General features: G+C 36.1%; 1 protein-coding gene across 1 annotated transcript in view; it reads left to right on the top strand.

Moving 5' to 3' along the window:
• The first annotated feature begins 766 nt into the window (after positions 1 to 766).
• LOC142348663 (uncharacterized) overlaps positions 767 to 9,671 on the top strand; it is a 35,148-nt gene continuing 26,243 nt past the window's right edge. The window contains exon 1 of the mRNA XM_075400096.1: positions 767 to 879. The gene's annotated coding sequence lies outside the window, so the exon portion shown is untranslated. The remainder of the gene's footprint in view (positions 880 to 9,671) is intronic.

Genomic DNA, 9,671 nt, shown 5'->3' with positions numbered 1-9,671 from the left:
TAGATTTGGTGTATCACATAACAGTCGTTTTGCTCTGCTTTAAATTGAAGTTCTTCAATTTTCAATGGGTTTCTTTATAGAGTACATCAATGAAATCGGTATGAACTTTCAAACTCAATAGATTGATTTTATTTAACAGGCATAGAATGAAAATTGGCTTATGCTCGTTAATTAATTCTATCTAAATTAAGAGGCGATTTTAAAAAATCCTAGAATGCGTTCAGATTGTATTTTGCAATCACCTGAAGGTTCGAACAAATGTGTGGAAAAATTGATGAGTTTGTTTAGTGGACTATGTTGCTATATGGGGCTACTGATCCAAAACAGACAGAAAAACAGAGAGCGAAGTGAGCTTTATTTCTTCTATTTCGTGCGATCCTTGGTTCGAGTTTACAATCACATCAATTGGTTCTCCTTCTCTCAAAAATACCCATCCGGTAACCTCCCCGACAAACACGAGAATTTTACTCTTTTGAAAATTGGAAGTAATTTTATGCAATTTTTCTCATATATTTGCAAGCACAGCTAGCACATAATTTTTGAAAGATTTTTGCAAAGTTGACTGAAGAGTGAATTAAACTGAGAACAACACCGATGACAATAAGTTGCTTTTTCACTTCATTGGCAGCATTTCTTACATTTTATTGTCATTAATTGCGATGATAACTCTATTCGGTTTTAAATCTAGCAATCAAATCAAATCTCAAATCTCAATTCATGAAAATTTCGTATTATTTTTAGAGCGTGGAAAGTGTTGCTACAACCAATACACAGTTTATCTCTATTATGCAGCACAGAATGGTCTCTCTCCTCAGGAATATTTGTCAGCAGTACTCAATTACAGCTCTGAAGGAAGGAAAGAAACTTAACTTCATCAAGGTTAAGAGAACTTTATCCTATATGAACTATACAGATTTCTTTGTTTTCTTTTGTGTTATTAACGTAAAAATTACAAACCAATTTTATGAATCGTCTCATAATTTGACTGTTAAGTTTGATCCAGCGACTCACATAAAAGAATGTTCCATATCTGAGCTTGATTTCAAAAATCGACACGTACTTAAAACATAAGATCAATTGTACTCCCTGTATACATTTTTAAAGTAAACTGAATGACAAGCGTGAAAGAGCTGCAATAAACATTGATTCAAGCTCAATTAAAATTTCACTTCCGCTTAAAGTTGACAACTTTTTTCAGACCAAATTGGGCTCATTTTTTGGAGAAAACAATACAATTTGTTGCATAAATTCTGGCAATCGATGATTGCTAGAGCATGAAAGCAAATTTCTTCATGAAGGAATTTTCATCGCATGAAAGTAGCTGAGAGCAAAAACCTATTTAAAATGATTTTTGGGTATAGTGAAAACATTCACGTTCTGTTACTTTTAAGTGGATGTATTATACAGATAGTAACATAATTGTTCCGACCCATTTTTTTGGGGGATGAACTATATACTCAAATGGGTTTCGTTGCTCAGTCAAATTTTGCAGATCCATATGTTCATCATAGATTGCTGTGACTGGTTTCATTAAAAGTGAATTTCGTTTTTTCTAGGCTAATATCGAGTTTCAAAGATTTGTATATAATTGAAGAATATCCTTAGTGTTTGTTAATTTTGCTGAAATTTGACAATTTTCTTAACAATAGTGCTATTGGTATCGCCTAAAGACCCAAATTAAGTTTGTTGAAGTTTTTGAGCCGACACTTTTAGCTTAAAAATTGGTGATTTTTTCCGAAATTTAGCTTTTTTTCCATCAAAAATGGCCCGAAATATTTCTTCGGCCGAAATTTTTTTCATATTTTCCGGAGGTTCAGTCCTCAAACTGTTTTCAGAAGTTTTATTGAACTCAGAAGGAGGCCAGTTCTACATCAGTTTCCTTTAAGAGGGTTCTTGTAAAGAAAAGTTGCCGGTTTTTGCTATCTTAAAACAATCTTCATGCAAAACGAATCTTTAAATTTCTAAATAATAAAATCTTGTTGCCAAAATATCTTTTAGTCTAGCAAGGAAATAATTAGCTGTTATAACTGAACGCGTAGCATTTTCAAGGCTAATTTTGGTCTCTGCGTGAATTTTGACCAACAGATGAATTTTGAAAAACATTATGACTCCGTTGAGGATATGTCTTTTTTTTTCAAATCAAATTTTGCTTTTTTTTGTTTTATCTTCTGTTTATTAAAGACCAAAAAGATTTCGAATAAAAAATCAACTGATTTGCCCTCTCGTTTTTGTAAAAATGAAGCCCCATGATCTTACATTATGTTTGCAGAGTGAATTTCATGGTTTTTATGCCTTCAACATATTGTTTTCTTTAATCCGAATCGAATTCGTGTGTTTTGCACTATTGCTTTTAATGTCATTTTTGAAAATTCATGACTAGGTCTCGAAACATTAAGATCCACTTGGCCCCTAAATTGAATAGTTGAACCTATATAATAATTTCAATTGGCAACAAATGGCTCGTTTGTAATTGATTACATTTACATTACAAAATCTCAGATACTTTTTTATTTTGGCACTTAGTTCGAAGTTTTTTCATACTTTTGTTGAATTCTAGTAAACATCTTTTGCATTTTCTTTCTAGTGAGCGAAGTTAAAGTCTTCCTGGAGACTACTATTATTAATTATTTGCTTCATTGCTTCAGTATCACGATTTCTAAATATTTTATTTTTTGAGTTTTGGCTATCTGCCTATTCTCAAAGTAGGTTTCGTTGTGATGCATGTCCAATTATCGTTTTGATAACAATTCACATCAATTTTGAAGAAAATGTAAGTGTACATGCAGAATTTTTATTAAAAAGCGTTTGATTTTAACAACTTCGAAACAGTTTTCTTTCCAAATATAATTGAATTTTTCGTTTTGCATTTCATTGTCTTTCTTTATCGCCGTGCTATCATAAATTCTGGATAAAGACGATGAATGATTTCAACTAATTGCTTAGAATAATTTTGTTATTGAAATTGTTTGTTTAGAATCGTTCTTTTTGAACTCTGCTCCTTTCTGTTTCTATTGCTGACCGCTTCTATCTTATTTTTTTCGCATCTATTATCGCATCTTCATTCACTTTTGGCGGAGCGAACAAAAACTTTGTTGTTGCTTTTATGTTGCAGCTAGTGGTTTTGTGGCTAAGCAGCTACGTAATTTTTAGTTTTTTTAAAAAAAGGGATACCAATCGTTGCTTGTGATCATTTCTGCTGTCTTTTTCGCATAGGGCTCATTGATGCTCAAAAAAACTCAATTTAAGAGATTTAATCTGTTCAATCCATAGTTTATGATTTTGAGGTGTTCAACAATGTGTTTTTGCAAAACTGTTTAAGGAAATTTTACCTTTTTCTGATAATATCTGTTGAAATCTCGATTTCGAAAGGGTTTGTAAAAAGTAGATATCGTTTATCTTATCCCGCATTCTCATTAATGACAAGTGTCCATGTTCCTCCAATGTGGCATTATTTAATTCAATTTTTCGCTGCTAGCGAATGCTCCAACGGCTACGATGTAGTTACATAAGAATCTATCTAGTAACTGTAGTCGACAGCTAATAATTGACTTTGCTTCTTTTTAATCTTGTTCTTCTTGGCTTGTTTTCACTCTTTTAAGAAGGGTTTATATATATATATATATATATATATATATATATATGGGTTCAGATTTTAACAGTTGTATTTTGAGTATTTCACTGGTTTTAAAAAGAAAAATCTTATATTTTGAGTTAATTGGGAATTGATGTGTTGTTGTTTCTGTTGCTTGTCTTGTCTTAGATTTGTTGCTTAGTTTTTTTACTAGCAGATATCTTCGGCTCTCCAATGAGGCAATAATTATGTTTACGCTAATGACCGAGCCTCTTTGTTTAGGGAAAACTCAAACAAAGCACAGAAATTGAAAATTCTTCAGATCGGTATTTCAAATTTTAATTCGCGTCATTTGTTTTAAAATAAACAATTTTAAGTGCCGCTAAACGGTAGTGAAAAGTGTTCAATTCAAAAATCATTTGGCTAATAATATCATTTAATATTGTCTGCTCCTGCCGTAATGTGATCTTTAAACATAGCAAAACTCGTCAGCTAGGAAAATTCTGATATTGATATAAGTTGGCATTGATGAAGACAACGTTGATATAAATTATCAATTTTGTCCCAAAAAACCCAAAAATTAAAAACGTTAATTAAAAGTTCTGAAATTCCTGCTTTTTATCTTCTTCAATAAATATCAGTATCATTAAAAATTGATAGCGACCCACTTCTTGTAAACTATAAGTTAAAAAATTAATTTGTATCAATTCTTTCTAATATTTCGATCCTGTTTTTAAAAATTTGTTTCACATCTGGAGAAACAATCTGAGAACAAAGATAAAAAATTGCACTGTAAAATCGTGTATTTCGACAATAAAACTCGAAATTCAAGGTTTTCAAAAAAATTGTGTCGAATTGTTTGTAACCAATAACCCCGAAGTTACAGGCAGTCACAAATTAACTTTTTTCGAATAGCAAATGCGTCTCGATAATTACTGGTAGATTCCCCAGACGAAAGAGACCAGGTAAGAACAACCCACTTTAAAACAACCTTTTATCATATTTTCAGTGTGGGGCTTCAAAATGTTTTCTGCGCTCAAGTTGAGCTCAGAGCCGTCTATGAAGAGAGCCTCTAGTTCTGGAACGTTCTATGATCCCATGTGTTCCAAAACATTTTCCAACATTTTCTGTGACCCTGGCCAGACTTGTTCTAGACCACTTTCCAGACTTTCTAACGCTCAAAATTGCCACTGATCAGACCTACAAAACATTTTTTATGAGCAACGTATTGAATGTCTGAATAATGTTTCAAAACTTATTGCGTAGAAAAAACGTAAGAGAAATTTGGACTCCCCTGTTGTTAGAAAAATTAGCAAAAAATTTCTACTTGCGCGCTCCTAGTACTTTCTCGGATTCGTGCATTTCAAAACTTTTATGATCAGTCTTTTGTGCGTTTGAAATCATCTCTGATTAGACTGATGCACGCTCCTTCTGATCAGACAGTCCCGACAAAAATGACCTCTGTTTGGACCATTACTCAGGTATGTGCTCGATCTTTTATACTTACACAATATAATTCGAACTCACGGTGCTTTTGAAGATGATGTTATCAGAGGCAAATTTGGTCTGGTGCCTCAGTTTTGGTTATATACAATCTACCTTGTTAAACTGAGGTTTCTCTCTGAATTTCCTTCTCATTAGGAATACTTCAGAGAATATTGACTCTGAATTTTATTCTGATTCCAGGAATTTAGAACCTCATCGGAGTTGATTCTGAAGTCTTTCTGACTTAGTACTGAAATTCCAAAATTTCTTTGAAAATGATCTGAAACAGAACTGATTTTCATTGAGCGTTACCCAGGTTGAGGTCGCGCTCGAAATCGCCTCTGATCAGTCTGTCCCAGACAAGTGGGACCTCTGATCAGACCATCCCAGACCGAAGTGACTTCTGATCAGACGAGAATGCGCTCGAAGATCATTGTGCGCTCGAAGTGCGCTCGAAGCCGCCTCTGATCAGGCGAGTTCCAGACCGAAGTGACCCCTGATCAGACAAGTTCCAGACCATTGTCCAGACGAGTTCCAGACCATTGTCCAGACTAAAGTGCGTTCGAAATAGTCTGATCGGAGAATGATTTTAAACATGAACAAATCTCTTCAATATCGTTATAATATATTCATTTCATCTATCATTTTATCAAATCTTATATTCAACTCACAAAAAACCAATCCTCAAAGTATTGTTAATGAAAGTAAATCGAAAAAAATGATCAAAAAAAATTACTGAGAATGCCATTTTTTTATGCTTTTAACTGAAAAAATGAACTTAGACAGCTCGCTTAAAAACGTCTTGATCTACTTTGATTCAAAATCTTTTCTTGAGGGGACCGGCAGTTGTTATCAGCTGGACCCCTTGGTTCTGATCAAACCCATCAGATTTTCAGATGAAGTTGCGATCAGAATGCTGTTTTATTGTTGTCTCTTACCCGAGACAACAAAAGTCAGTAAGAGAACAAAAAAAAACTTGAAAAAAATGTCGCTCGAATCGGCCTCTGATCAGACTTGTGTGCGCTTGAAACTGCCTCTGATCAGACCGTCCCAGACCAAAGTGACCTCTGATCAGACCGTCCCAGAACAAAGTGGCCTCTGATCAGGCAAGTTCCAGACCATTGTCCAGACAAAAATGCGCTCGAAGCCTTTTCCAGACCATGTAATTCGAGCGCACCGGGAACATGTGTGCGCTCGAAACTCGTCTGATCAGGGGTCACTTCGGTCTGGCCACCTCGACCTGGGTAGTCACGGTGTGTCTTTTGTTCAAAAATTTTGCGTTAATAAATTGACATGAATGTTTAGCAGCGATGGCATAACCAATTGAGTTAGAATAACGTAATTAAGGAGGCATCAGCAAAATAGTACACTCTTAAAAGGTTGAGGTAAATTTAGTTCTGAAAAAACACTTGAATTGAATTGAACAGTTCAGGTAGATTTGTCTCACCTGAACCATACCTAAGCAAACCTGAAAAATACCTAAAACTTACCAGTGAAATTTAGGTATCACTGACTGGACTTTTACCTGTACCTGTATGGTTCATATAATTTGTACAGTTCAGGTATTTTTACCTGAATTTTCTGGCAACTTTGGGACACTTTAATACGCTGATGGTTGTACATTGCTTGAAAAATTTGTTGTTGTTTCCAGTAGATTTTGTATTTTTGTCTTGTTTTAGTTTCCTTTTATTTGAAGAAAGTTTTTTGTTGTTTTTCTGCTGGATTCAATGAAAAAAAACTTTCAGGTAACTACAACTGAACTCTTCCAGGTATAAATTTACCTGAATTTCTTTTCTGCAAGAAACAGGAACAATCAACTGGAAACGGAGTTTGTTCTTCTCTGATTTAAACCACATCATGTACAAAAATCCATTCTTAAGAACAAGCCCTGACCACCGCGACCAATAGGCTACTACTTCAGGTCCATGCTTGACTGCCTGTTTGCTCAAAATTAAGTTAGGGCACAGAGACTAGCACCTACTGTCTGATTCTGTTGATGCTCAGTACGAAACACGGCTGATTGTCTCGACTTCGTGCAACAACCGTTATTATCAGAGTCTGTGCGAGTCCATGTTATAGCAACCCCCTCTTCTTTTTCGTCATTTATGGTTTCTGTGATAGCGTCAACCATAGCACAATGTTCACGAACCCTTTCTAGAGGTTCGTGACACTGTCCCGTTACTTGTTCTTTTTCGGCAGAATCCCATCAATATTCTACGCCATCAATGAAATTTTAAAGTACTGCTCCCAGACTGACATTGCATGCATCTCTTTCAATGATATAGAGGCAGTCGTACCGAGGGAACTGTAGGATAGGTGCCGTAGCTAGTTCAAGACAAGTTCAATAGAATGCTAGTTGACAGGAGGGAGTCCTCTAAAATCGGGCGTTTTTTTTAACTCATGCAAAGGACGAGCGATTTGTGCAAAGTCTTTCACGAAGTGCCAATAGTAATTACAGAAACCAACGAATGGTCGCACTTGTTTAACGTTTTTGGTTTCTGGCCATTCTCTGACAGCAGCAACTTTTTGAAGGTCTCATCGAGTGCCAATTTTATCGATAACATGACTGAGGTAAACAACTTGTTAGGCTTTAGTTTCAATTTTGCTGCAGTTAACAGTTTGAATATTACTTGAATGTTTTTGAAGTGTTTGTCTTCCGTCGAACTGTACGCCAAAACATCATAAGGAAAAACTAGAACCAATTTCCCGAGTTGATCTTTGAAGATTGTTCATAAGCCTTTGAAATGTTCCTGGGCTTTTTGGAAAAACATCTTAATATTTATACAGCCGACCATCAGGTGTGACGAAAACCGTTTTCCGCCTATCTTCTGGTGCAACCAGTACCTGCCAGTAGCCACTTGCTTCATCGAGAGAGGTGAAAAAATTGCTCCGCTTAAAGCATCGAAACTCTGATCTTTTTTTGGCATAAGAGAGACGTCTTTTACCGTAACATCGTTAATGTTGCGGGAGTCTACGCAGAATCTCCAACTACAATCTGTTTTCTTCTGAAGATCAATAGGGGCACTGTTGAAACTGGATGAAGGCTGAATGCCTCTTTTATTCAGCATGCTCTTCAGTTCTTCTTAGATAATAAGTACCTTTGCCGGGGAAATACGGCGAAGAGGTTTTTTCATTGGGCGGAGTGTCACCCGTGTCTATTTGAAGCTGAAAAATGTCGGTTGACCCAAGTTCATTGTTTTTCAGCGCAAATACATTTCGATTTTCTCAAAATAGTGGTCTCAACTGATCAAGAGCAACACCAGTAACCCCCGGGCGGATAATTTTAAAATTTGATCAACCTCCTGGTCCAGGGTGGGATGATCTTCTGATTTATAGACTCCCAATTCAAAACTTCATCATCAGTGTCTGTCCATTCTTCATCTTCTGTTTCACTCAGGTAATGGTTTTCTGGATTCTGGAGCTGTGTATTTCTAGAGTGCTGCGCTGCCATGAGATAGTCAGTTTCTTTGGGACTATCACCAGAGACTGCTTGAAGCTGATGACCGGTGACAAGATTTATATCTTGCATTGAAGGGTTAGTTTCAGTTTTTCGACAGTAACGGTAGATGTCAACTGCAGTCAGAAAAAACATGCGCAGTATTATTGCCGAACTTTCTTTGCTGTCTGTCCACATTTCGTTTGATCTAAAGTCAACTGTACAACCATGGCGTTTCATTTCCTTGAAGCCAACTATCATATAAGGCTCTACGTTTTGCAACACGAGAACGTGTTTTTCCTCGCATAAAAAACATAACTCTTAATCCAATATTGCATGCCCCAGAACAATTATCGTGTTTCCGTCGGCTTTCTACGCGAACTTTATATGCAAAAACACTCGCAAAGCGATCAAGCCTGAAGAGTTTCTCTTCTTGAATTAGATTTGTTGATGCCCCGTATCAAAAAAACTTTTCGTTATCGAGTCGTTCACTAGGCTATCAACAACGGCTGCTTCAGAAACTTCACAAAATCCGGCAAATCAGATTTTTTTCATCTTCTGTTGCTGTTGTGTTTGTCGCTACGTGCTGTTGTTTGGCCTTTTTGTCACAAATTTTAATTTTTCTTTCATAAAAATCTGCATTAGTGTCGTGTCTTAGCATATTTGTTTTGAATTTGGCCATAATAAAACTATTTTTACAAAAAACTGTGGCCCTTCCAGCCTCTAATAGTTTGAAGGAACGGTTTGCAGTTTGGTTTGGCGCTCAGGACAATCTTGAACAACATGAAATTCCTGTCCATATTGAGAACACTGCGACCTAACCTCTGAGTGTAAAAGTGGGCGTAGAAGGCCAGTCAAAAGATGCAACTTGTCTTATATAAAAATTGGTTCAAGATGAACGGAGCTGCGTGTTTAACTCGGTTTGATAGTTTCAGATATGGCAGAATTGGCAAAATATGGCTAAAAGCAGTGGCCCTTCCAGCCTCTAATAGTTTAAAGGAACGGTTTGCAGTTTGGTTTGGCGCTCAGGACAATCTTTGACAAAAAGACCTTCCTGTCCACATTGAGAACACTGCCTTCCTGCAACCGCTAATCGTCTATCGAGGCTATTCTAATGAGCTGGTCCATCATTGTACTGCGCATTGTTTGATCTTGAGTTCATAAACAGCTGACCGTAAC

The sequence above is a fragment of the Convolutriloba macropyga genome, chromosome 10 (assembly GCF_964194025.1).
Source record: "Convolutriloba macropyga chromosome 10, txConMacr16.3, whole genome shotgun sequence".
NCBI lineage: Eukaryota > Metazoa > Xenacoelomorpha > Acoela > Convolutidae > Convolutriloba > Convolutriloba macropyga.
The sequence above is the reverse complement of the archived record's forward strand: the minus strand, read 5'-3'. Positions and strand labels throughout refer to the sequence as shown.